This window comes from Otolemur garnettii, unplaced genomic scaffold (genome assembly GCF_000181295.1).
Source record: "Otolemur garnettii isolate 467f Iridium unplaced genomic scaffold, OtoGar3 scaffold00070, whole genome shotgun sequence".
NCBI lineage: Eukaryota > Metazoa > Chordata > Mammalia > Primates > Galagidae > Otolemur > Otolemur garnettii.
Window position 1 is genome coordinate 7066738 of NW_003852465.1, and position 10348 is coordinate 7077085.

The window sequence follows — 10348 nt, forward strand, 5'->3', positions numbered from 1 at the left end:
TTAAGTTTGCTGGATATTGATATTTTTAATATGTTAACATCTATTAAAAATTCAGAATGTATACATTGAGTATGTTTAATGGTTTATACCCTTTCTTTGTTTTTCAGCCATTTACTTTCTTTCCCAATCACTATTATGTGTACTGTATACACATATTAGTGTAATGTGTACACTATTTTATGTGTACTGTAGAACCTCCATAGTTGACCACCTCCTTAAATTTATCTAATTTTCACAGACCGGCCACGCACCACATGTGCGTATCAGTACAGTAGGCCTACTTCCTAATATTGATCACCTCTGTGTGTGGACCAGTTTGTTACAGTTCCTTGGGTGGTCAATGTACAGAGCTTCCACTGTATATTTCTAGGGATATGTTGCATATTTATTATATAAACATATGCATATATACACATGTATAATATGTTCATATATATTCATGTATTTTTTGTAGAGATGACAGCATACTGTATACACCATTCTGAACCACCACACTTCCCCCTTAGCTATATTTTGAAGATTATCTCATTTCAATACATAATAACATTGTCTCAGTCTTCCTAACTGTGAGCCATTTAGGTTGTTTTGATTTTTGGCTATTACAAAGATGCATTTTCCCCTATGGGAATATATTCGTGAGATAAATATGCAGGAATCAGTTTCTGGTCCCAGGATTATGTGTACTTGTTTTAGTGATTATTGTTATATTGCAAGGGTTATGCTCACTTATATTCCCATCAGCAATTTAAGAATATGCCTGTTTCTACAAATACTTGCCAACATAATGTTCTTAAATATTTCGATCTTTGTCAATCTGACTGTTGAATTATGGCTTCACATTATAGCTTACATTTACATCTTTTTAAAAATCATGAATAGAATATACCTCTTTGTACATTGAAATCATTTTTTATCTTTTATTATGGATTCTCTTCTTTTTTTTTTTTTTTGAGACAGAGCCTCAAGCTGTCCCCCTGGGTAGAGTGTCGTGGCATTACAGCTCACAGCAACCTCCAACTCCAGGGCTCAAGCGAGTCTCCTGCCTCCGCCTCCCAAGTAGCTGGGACCACAGGCACCCGCCACAACGCCCGGCTATTTTTTGGTTGCAGCCGTCATTGTTGTTTGGCAGGTCCGGGCTGGGGATTTGAACCTGCCACCTTAGGTGTATGTGGCTGGCGCCTTAGCCGGTTGAGCTATAGGCACCGAGCCTATGGATTCTCTTCTTATTCTTTGCCCTTTGCCACTTTTCTTCTTATTGATTTTTAAGAGCTCTTTATTTAGTGAGGAAATTAGACATTAGACTGCTATGTAAAAATACAGTATTTTTTTTTATCTTGCCTGTGGTGTTTTGAGATATACTGAAACTTTTAATTTTTATGTAGTTGAAGCCATTCAATCTTTGCTTTTATAGCTTCTGAGTTTTATAGAAAAGTTTGGAAAGGCTTTTTCTGCTTCTTCAACATTATTAAAAAATTCTCCCATAATTTTTTTTCCTGGTTCTTCAACTTTTTTTGTTCTTTTAAAAATCTTGATATATCTGGACTTTTGGGGGGGGGGGTGCATGGCATGCAACAGAGAGATGACTTTCCCTCTAGATGGCTGTGGGGGACTTCCACACTCTTGAGGTCTCCATTTGGTCAGCCCTGATTCAGGCAGGTGTAGTTGCAGAGCACAGGAAGATCTGATGCTGCCTTGCAGAGTTTGGCTGGGCAATGGAGAGCACCAGGTGGCAATTCCACTGCCAATGTGTTTGCAAAAAAGGCATTGGGGGCTCTGCGGAGGAGATGTGAGGAGCCTTATGGAAAGAGGAGGACATTGACTCACTGGAAGGGAATGGGGGTGAGAGACTGTGAGGGTGGTGGAGAACAGTAGAGCCTTTCAGGAAAAGGAAAACAGCAAGAACTTGTTAGCACTGGGAATGGAATTCATTCTAATATTTTGTACCACTGTTATGTCACTACACAGTGATGGAGGGCGCTTGAAAAATTTGATATAGGTGTGTGACACCCGTAGCTCAGTGGGTAGGGTGCTGGCCACATACACCCAGGCTGGCAGGTTCGAACCTGGCCCAGGCCAGCTAAACGACAATGACTATTGCAACAACAACAAAAAAGCCAGGCATTGTGGTGGGCTCCTATAGTCCCAGCTACTTGGGAGGTTGAGCCAAGAGAATTGCTTAAGCCCAAGAATTTGGGGTTGCTGTGAGCTGTGATGCCACAGCACTCTACTAAAGGGGGCCTTGGTGAGAGTGTGTCTCAAAAAAAAATTTTTTTTTTGATGTGGGACAACTCCGAACAGGTTTTTGAGAGCTTATGATTATCCAACTTCTAATAAACCTTGTAATATGAACACCATCGTATACATCTATCATGCAATGTTGGGGACAGTGAATGCATAAGGCTCAAAGGAGTGGTAAAAAGGGTACAACTGTGGTTTACCTTGTATGCACTCGACAGTCTGAACAGTCCCACAAAAATAGCTATGTTTATTACATTTTTTCTTTTCCTCTCTTCTGGATGTTTGTTTCTTTGAGGTTTTAAATGTTCACAGGAGGGAAGGGGTCAGGTTTTTATTACAAAAGGCGTGATGTGTTAATCAGCTCGATTAGAGTAAGATTTTCCAGTTATTTCCAGGATGTAGCTGACTGGTGTCACTAAAGTTCATGGGCTCCATCTTCAACAAGGGACTCCCTGTACTGTCCCTTAATCCTGCGTCCCTGGCAGCTGTCCCTTCCACTCTTTCCTGATGGGGGTGGGATGGGGGATGTGTGTGTCGGTATTTTGTATTTCCAATCCTTCAGTGCCCTGTGATGGGGGGACGTTTTGGCTGATTTAGAAGAGCTATGAACAAGCTTTTGAGGGTTTATGCTGATGTGAATGTGAAAGAAACCTTGCTTATTTTCCAGAAGCAGAGGTGATTCCACAGCTTTCCTGCTCTCCTGTCATTCACAGCAAGGAAGAGGCGGTTGGAGAGGAGCCCCTGCAGTGTCTCAGCCTAGAGCCTTCCACTTTATCTCTGTGCAGGTCTCTTTCCTCCCTTTCCTCTTCACAAGGAGGAACGTTCTTTCCTCTATCCAAGGCCAATAGTTGCCCTTCGCCTACCTGGAGTTCCTCACCTTCCGTCTTTTCAGGAACTCTGCTCTTCTAACTATGCTGTCTCTCTCTGTCACTCTCTCATTGCACGTCAGTACACAATTGTCCCATCTTAAAAGTAAACACGTGGACACTGTGCTTTGATTGCCCTTCCTTTCCCTCCTTCACAGCCTCCTCCCTCAGCCTCCCCTAGGCCTTCAGTGCTGTATGACTTCACTGAAACAATTCCTGCCAAAGTCCTTAACATTCTCCCCAGTGCTGAACTTATTGAATTTTTCAGTCTCTTTTCCCATTTCATAGTGCTGACCAACCCCCTTCCCACATACTCTCTCTCCTTTCTGCAGGTCCTCTCTGGCTGCCCCTCTCCTCCGAAACCCTTTCTCTGCTCACCCTCCAATTGTGGGCTTCCTTGGGGTTCCCTTTGAGCTTCCGGTCTCTTTTGACACTCTGGAGCCAGAGTTAGTAAGCATCATATTTGGAGCCAACAACACCCAGCTCTTACTTTCCATTCCTGCCACTTTGCTCTCTTAGTCTCAGTTTTACTTTTTTCATCTTCAAAATGGGCATAGTAATTCCCACCTCACAAGGTAGTTGGAGGTAAATTTCCTTAAAACAGATAAGTTTTGTCAAAACACTTCATTTATTTATTGATTCAACAAAAACATTTTAGCCCATATTATATACAGGTACTATGTGTATATGGTATACATACTATGTACAGGTACCATGTGTATGCTTAAAAAACTGTGTCAGACAATAATAGTGATATAGTCCTCGTGAGTGTGTCCTGGGTGATACAATTTATAATATCACCTAGGACACACATGTACATAAAATTTCATTAAGACATTCTTACTGTGATATGTTTAATGTAATATGCTTTGTTATTTTCTCTTTTATTTCCTTAAAACTAATATTGATTACAATTCATTAAATTTCTCAATCTACAGGTGGGCCATGGCCTACAGTTTGGAAAACATTTTTATAGACTCTGGGAATATAGAAATTTCTCACATAGGAGCATTCTTTCTAGGGCTGCCCGAATAGAACTTTCTACAATGATGGAAATGTTTTATATCTGTGTGGCCCATGATGGCAGCCACTAGCCATCTACGACTAAGTCCTTGAGAAGTGGCTAGTGCAAAGCCACGTGTGGCTGGTGACTACAGTATAGGACAGTGTAAATCTAAAGTGTGGGTGACGAGAAAAAAGTAAATGAGTAGAAGAATAAGGTAATTTCTGACAGTGCTAAGAGTAGTGATGATGCTAAATGGAACGGGGTGATTAAAGTGTCTTTGGGAAAAGTTTAGGTTGAATGGTCAAAGAAGAGATCTCTGTGGAGGCAATGTCTACACAGACTTTTGAATGACAAGAAGCCAGGCAATTGACCACCTTAGGGAAGAAGATTCCTGGTAGAGGGAATAGCTGATGCAGAGAAAGAATTAACTTGGTGCATTTGAGGAACAGAAATCCCGTGTGGCTGAATCATTGTGGCAGTTAGTAAGTGTGATGAGGATGATGATGACAGGAAAAAGATTGGGGCCTGATTAATCACCTAATTGCTGAATATTTCTACCTGAGAGCCCTATAAGTATATCAAATGCACCTGACGCTATACCTTCCCTGTGCTTCCTAGCTCAGTAAATTGCACTATATTTCGATGGATTTCAATCTTCTTCCCCTTCTTCTCCTTTGTTCTACCTTCTCATCAATTGCCAAGTCCAACCATTATCCCTTTCGAACATCTCTAGAATATGTCCCCTGGTCTACATCCTTGTGGGATTTTTCCCTAATTTATAGACTCATAATGGTTTCTTTGCTTAATCTATTTTTCACACTGCAACCAGGGTAATCACTCTGTGATAAATAAACATAAATATGTGGGTCATTACAAAAGTTTTGAGATACACAAACATCAAGAAACATAAAATTTGGCCCAGTACCCGTAGCACAGTGGTTATGGCACTGGCCACATGCACCGAGGCTGGTGGGTTTGAACCTAGCCCAGGCCTGCTAAACAATGATGACAACCATAGCAACAACAACAACAACAACAGAATAGCCAGGCGTTGTGGCGGGAGCCAGTAGGCCCAGCTACTTGGGAGGCTGAGGCTAAAGAATCGCTTAAGTCCAAGAGTTTGAGGTTGCTGTGAGCTGTGAAGCCATAGCATTCTACTGAGGGCAACGTAGTGAGACTTTGTCTCAAAAAAAAAAAAGAAAAAGAAAAAGAAACATAAAATGTGTGCAGATGGAAATGAATGAAGCCCTCGCAGAAACACCAATAAGTCAAGCAAGGTGAAACTTGCATGGGTGAATCAGAAGGGGCAGTGTCGACTGTGTTTCTTGGAAGTGAAATAATGGACCATGACATAGTCTGTCTCAACACTTTTGTACTGACCTATGCACAACCAAGCCATGCTTTGGCTTAAATCTTACCTTGTTCTTCCCAGTGGCTTTTAGATTAGAGTACATACTCCTGAACAAGGACTTACAAGGATGCTTCTTGCCAGCCTTATGTGCCTTGCTCAAACCTGTTTTCTGCAACTTGAGAATGCCTTGCTCTCTATTCTTTGGGCCTCTGCAAATAGGATTTTCTTTGCTCCGTCCTCCTCAACCTTTAGATGCCATCCTTGGTGCATGGTAAGCTTTGCTTCCTCCAAGAAGCCTTCCTGTCTCCCCAAGCCACTGGCTGTTCCTTCCAGGTGCTCTCAGTACACTCTTAGTTCTCCCCATCCTAGCCTTTACAGACTTGCACAGTAATTGCCTGTTTACAAGTCTGTTGACTGCATGCAGGTAGGGACTGGTCTACCAGGTTCATTGTTGCATCTCCTGTAGGAGACTGAGCACCATGGTTATAGGAATGGCCACTGGTTTTTGAGGAAGGCTCTGTGAGCGGGACAATCTCCTGGCCAGCATGGAGATGTTTTGCAGCCTGGAGATGAACCCTTAAGCAACGGAGAGCTCTAATGAGATAAGATCGAGCGCTCGTTAGCAAGCAGGTGGTGGCCCTTGAACATTTGTGGTGCATCAGGGTGGGAGTCGAGCCTGTGGGGAAAGGGCACGTAGTGATCAGCAAGCACGTAGTCCTTGCACGCGGGACCCCCACACCTGTTGGACATTGTTTCAATAAAAGGCCATGGCGGGGTTACTGGGGGCTCTACTGCACTGGTGGGGGAGTCTCACCTCTTGCAAGCTTGTACTTCAATCCATATACCGGCTGTTTCCTGCACGCGGTTCCAGCAACCACAGCAGCCTCAGAGATCCCCAATGTCTACCACGATGCCTGACGTCGAGCAGATGACCAATCAATATTTTTCTGGATGAGTTAAAAAGAAATAACTTGGATTCAGATATTACTACTGGCAATTAATTATTAGGTATTGATTCATATAATTAGCTAGCATGAGCATGCGAGCATGTTAGTGTTTTACCCTAAATTTCCTTTTGTCCTTATAACAATCTACTAAAAGTAAGCATAATTATCCTCATGTTACACATTAAAAGTGAAGCCTCTGAGAGTTTAGAAGAGTGATTTTCAATCAGTGTGCGGCAACCCACTGGTGTCCGTGAGAGGATCTTAAGTGTGCAGTGAAAAATTTTAAAGTTCATCAAATTATTTTCAAAAGAAGTTCAAAGCACAGTAAGTATATTCTTTTATTTCCACTCTTTTTTTATGGTCAACATAATTTAAGTGTGCCGCAGAAGTTTAACTATAGATTCAAGAGTGCCATGAGATAAAAAAGGCAGAAAAACACTGGTTTAGAATGACTTGCCTAAAGTTACACAAATGGTAAGTGACAAAGGCAGAATAACCTGGGACCATCCACATGAAGGGTCCGTGTTTTAAATCCCTATGCCAGATATGTCGATCTTTCTGGATTTCTTTGTCCTACCAAAGACTTCACAGAAGGTGGGTAAGCAGAGAGGCATGTTGTTCGTCAGAATCATCCTGAGCTGAGCCACTATCCAGCTTCCACTTCCCGGGCCTGCAGGGGGGCTCAAGACAAAGCTATTTTCTTCAGTTTGTTTGGAGTCTGTGAGTAAGGCTCCCAGGAGGTGCTGACCAAGCTCCAGCAGTGGGCTCCTGTGTGCCCGAGGCATGTGGATGGATGCATTCACATAGAGAGGAAAGTCAGGAGTCTGGGAGTTGGGGTGTTGCTCATGCCTGGTGAGACGTGTTTTGCATTTTCTTTGTGATTACTAATCCATTTGGGGAGTGGCCTTATTTTTCATAGTGTTTCGGGAACTACCACAGTGAATTGTGATCCTGGGATTGACATTATCACTGTAGCTCAGTGGAAATTCTGATAGGCTATTGTTTCAGGACCTGTTGAGGATTTATAATCCAGTGATTTGATGTGACTTTGGAGATTTCAATTATGCCATTTTGGCCTGTGCCTGCCATCTCTATGATGGGTTGAGCAGTTTAAATAGAGTGTCTTCTCTTGTAAAACTCCAGGCACTTGCCAGATTTCATGTCGCTTATTCTTCGCTGCATCCGCCTTGGTCAAGGGAGTGGCAATTGTTTGCTCTTTTATAGTGAGAAGGACAATGGGGGCCAGAGAGGTTAATTGACTTACCTCAGTGAAGCATCCAGGATACAGTAACCCAGAATCAAGGGCTTATGCTTCTGGGTCAGACTTTTACATCTTACTGGAGATGAAATGCACATTTTATCTTTAAGGATTCACAATCCTTCCAGGTATGTTTGTTCACTTATTCATTTATTTATTCATTCAACAACTATGTCCCAGACACTGAGGATAAGGTGGGAAATAAGACAGACATGCAGTCAAAGAGCTGACATTCTTCTTGAAGAAAGGGAACGGACAAAGTCATGAGGACATGTTCAAATTTTTCATTTCAAATAGTAATGTTCTGTGGATAAATAAAAATTGAGTAACAGAACAGGGGGTGTCTGGGGTGGATGAAGAAAGAATCTGGGAAGGGGGAACAGCAAATGGAAAGGCCTTGAGGCTAGCGTGAGATTGGCACATTCAAAGAATAAGAATGCTGAATTTTATGGACCATGGGTCAGAGACACCTGTCAACAGTTCTAGGCAGAGGCGTGAAAGAGGTCTCATCTTTGCTGTAACAAGATCTCTGAGTGCCATGCAGAGTTGTACTGAGGGTGGCAAAGGATAAAACAGGGAGAACAGGAAGTGATTATAATAGCAGTGCAGGGGGAGATGATTTTCTTTTGAGTATTTACTATGGGTCAGACACTATGCTTTATATACCTGTGTCTTAATACCCACAAAACCTTATAATCACTATCTTCATTTGTCAGATAAAGAAGATAGTCCACTCAGAAGTTTAAATATCTTATACAAGACTGCTCAATCTAAGTGGCCAGACGGGGATTTAATTTCTAAGTCTGTGCTGTTAAATGCTCTTTTCTAGCCCTTGCACATCTTGACAGTCTGCTGGGGTGTTCCCCAGGGATGTCCCTGCAGATGTTTTCCATTGTTGTATCCAAAACCCAACTCATTCTTATCTTCCCCAAACCAACTTCTCCTCTTGGTTCCTTGGTTATTTTAATGGCATCACTGAGACTCAATAATCTAAGCTGGAAACTTTAGCATCTTCTTAATGATGTTTTTACACTGTGCTTTCTTTCATTAATTGACATCTCATCTGTTGTCCCGTATAAACTCTGTCGCATACCCCATTTCCATTCCTACCATCATTGCCTGGGTTGGGTCAATTAAACAATTCCAACACACTTGGGTTAGTTCTCCAATTCCAGCCAGTCTCTGCCCTTTGCAATTTATATTCACCCTGTCTATAGGTTTAGTTCTCATCCTAAACTCAGATCTCATGAGCCCTGTCCTTTCTGAAAATGATTCCCCCTTGGTCCTGTTGCTCCTAGAATGAAGTTCCTTCTCTTTAGTGGGGCAGTCAACTTACCAATATTGGGTAGTTTATTTGCTGCTGAGAAGATTGCTTGTTATTGTAGCATGGACTTATTTATTTTTGCAGCTGATAATGCTCCCCACATATAACCAGTCATGTGAAGGGGAAGGTTAAGAGCATGCAGTCCAGGAACTGACTGACCTGTTTAGAAGTCCAGCATGAACTGTGCTAACCAAGGGCCAGGATGGTGTTTCCACAGCCCTCCTAGGAGAGCTTGTTGACCCACCAGCTCTGGGAAGCCACTCAGCTGGGAACGTTTTTGTTGGACTGAATTGCATGGAGGGACCTAAGCTCTCAGGCAGGTAAAGTCAGAACTAGCCACAGATTTTCTTAACCTCTTAATGGCACTCCACAACAAAAGGCAGCTACTTCTTAGGGACAGGAATCATTTGATTTTAAAAGTAAATGGAAATTTCTCAACAGAAAGAAATGCTTATTCAGTGTAAGATGGATCCTAATTCTATATTCAGTGTTGTTTATGGACAACAGGTACCTGGGGTGGGGGGTGAAACACTGAATAAATAGAGGGCTAAGAAACAGGGGAACTATATGGTTATTTTCTGAGTTGAATTTGCAGACCTGTAATTTAGGGATTCAAACCTGGCTGTTAGCACCCAGCCACCATTCTCTCCTTAAGCAAGTGTAGTCACCAGGCAAATATGGCCTAGCCCTACTAAGGATTCCTTAAATGTATTTTTTTTTCCCCCAAAGACGTTCTCTGACCTACAGATAATCAGAAAAAAAAAATAATACAAGTTATTTTGTTCCATCCTTTCTCATTAAAGAAAATAAAAAAATTGAGGCTGCTGTCAGTGGTGCCAAAGGAGATAAATGAAATTAATTTCTGCTAGTTTTAAGAACTAGTCTAGAAGTTGTTCTCCATTTTATTTTGTAGAACAAGTAATAGTTATTAAAGAAAAGGCAGGCAAGCCCCATGTTTTCCATATTCAATTTTAAGGTAGATTATCATTTTTAATACCTAGACTGTCAGTAAACTATGATTTTCCACCATATTTTAGGAATAATATGTATGTTTACCTGGCAGTTTTGTACAAACAATGCTGTAACAACAAGCAAGAAAAAAAGGAAAGAAAAAGGTCTCTAATCTTGCCCTGGTAAAAATGAGCTGTTCCTTTCAAATTACTGTCAGTATGTTATCTAATTTTCATATAGTTACAATCTTAGCATAGATATGACTTTACAATCAGCTTTTTGCTTCTAATGTTACATAAGCCCTTTTTCCCAGGCACTTCACATTTTTAAACCCTAATGCACTGTTATAATGAAATTGCTAGACAATAATGGATTTCTTCAGAAAGGTTCACTAAGTTCTGGAAGTG

General features: G+C 41.6%; 1 pseudogene; it reads left to right on the forward strand.

The window, feature by feature from the left end:
- Positions 1–10348, forward strand: part of LOC100959350 — a 17607-nt pseudogene that overhangs the window by 6154 nt on the left and 1105 nt on the right.